Source organism: Odontomachus brunneus, unplaced genomic scaffold (genome assembly GCF_010583005.1).
Source record: "Odontomachus brunneus isolate Ranch 3 - 2012 unplaced genomic scaffold, Obru_v1 Obru_scaffold_169, whole genome shotgun sequence".
NCBI classification, from domain to species: Eukaryota; Metazoa; Arthropoda; class Insecta; order Hymenoptera; family Formicidae; genus Odontomachus; species Odontomachus brunneus.
In genome coordinates, this window is record NW_022639619.1 from 238,107 (window position 1) to 239,891 (window position 1,785).

Genomic DNA, 1,785 nt, shown 5'->3' on the forward strand with positions numbered 1-1,785 from the left:
AGAGAGAGAGAGAGAGAGAGAGGTCTGCGCTTAAAATTCCGCTCGCGTAGACGCAAATCGTACCGCCAACGTGGACTAAACTGGCGTCCCAACTATAATTCATGAGAGAGCGCCAAACTATTTTCCAACTACGTTCAACTACGGACGTCGCTCGACTGTAACGGCGAAGTTCGCGGCTCCCAGTTTCTAACTGGATTTCTTTCGCACGTACATGGCGCGCTGTGCCACCCTCGTAACTTAACTCTATGGTCTAGCGTCGTTTCAAAGTAACGCGCTCTAGATTTGTCTCTTTTTACACGTTCATTTCGACGATTGCCATGATCCCTCATGATCTATCGTACTCTACCCCACAAAACTTGCTACAACTTTAAAAAACTAGCCTAAAAGTGGATTGAAAGTGCAAAAAGGAAGAAAAATTTAAGTCTTATTTCCTTAACTTCTTCTCTTTCGACATATTACTCTCGAAATATTACTTATGGAACGGAGAGCGGGTGCGAACTCATTGATAACAAGTCGCACAAATCAATTAATGCGTAATTGGGACGAATCATGAAGTGGATCTTTTTTCTGAGTAGATACGCGTTAAAACATCCGACGCAAATCCAAGTCGGAATATTGTTTCTACATTAATTCTGCAAATTCCGTTAAATTTGAAGAATCAAAGGAGAATATTAAGATATAACAGATTATATAGACTATTCTACTTCGTGCTACGTTGATGCTTGAAAATTATTTACTGTTGTTTCTCAATATTTTTTGCAGATAGAATATATGTGTGATAAGTAAATATTAAATAATTATACGCCAAGATGGCGTAAATAATGGAATTAAACATAACACAAACCGTTTTTATTTTCAACGGGGCTACTGGCCCAACGAGCATTATTAGACGCAGAAATCAACACTTGCGAGACCTAAATTACACTCTAAGGCCGGTATTCATAGTTGTAAATTATGTACGATCTTCGATTGAGAACATTATTAGCACAATTATAGATTTCTATTCACAGGCCGTCATTCGACTGCTTGAATTCGGATTGCTTGGACAACATTTCTTGTTGTATGTAAAGTACAGTTATAGACTGATAAATAATCAGAGAGTCGTAAAGCTATAATTAATTGTCAAATGTTAACTATGAATGCCGGCTTGAATTTCGACTCGGGTATTTTCTTATTCTCGATCTTAAAGTCGTGATGTCCGTTAAAGTCGAAAACATCTTACATAAATAATTTGACACACCTGTAAATATATAATGTATCGTTGCCCGCCTCTCGGCATCCTGCATCTTTCTCCCCGCCTTCCCGATTCAACATTTTGCTTCAGATTGTTCCGTTGTAGTCTGGTTACTCACTTGTGGCACTGATACTGACACTCGCACTGATACTCGCGTATTATGTACGATTCGATCGAGAAAAGCGCGAGTTAATGAACGCGATACTCACGAGAAACCGATCAAATATTTAAGATTCCTGTCTCTTCGTCGCGACCATCTTGATTAATAACGCTAGAAGAGTGAGAAACGTATGTCCAAATTTTTACGAAATATTAGGACCTTAACTTAGTTTCCGCCCGCAAATGTTAGATGGCAATGCAAACAGTTCTAGTAGTCATTACTAACGAAACAGGTAGTTTGTGATTAATTTCGACATTTCTCGATAACATTCAGTCAGCATACACAATTATTTTCCTAAACAACAATTTCTTTTGCTTTGTGAAAAATGGAACGCGATAAAGTGTTTTTTCGACATGTGCTTTTGCACTATTTTGATTTGAAAAAAAGTGTA

At 38.0% G+C, this 1,785-nt stretch overlaps 1 protein-coding gene across 5 annotated transcripts in view; it reads right to left on the minus strand.

Moving 5' to 3' along the window:
* The window catches only part of LOC116851235 (probable JmjC domain-containing histone demethylation protein 2C), a 402,970-nt gene that overhangs the window by 127,906 nt on the left and 273,279 nt on the right, over positions 1–1,785 (minus strand). The window lies entirely within an intron of this gene.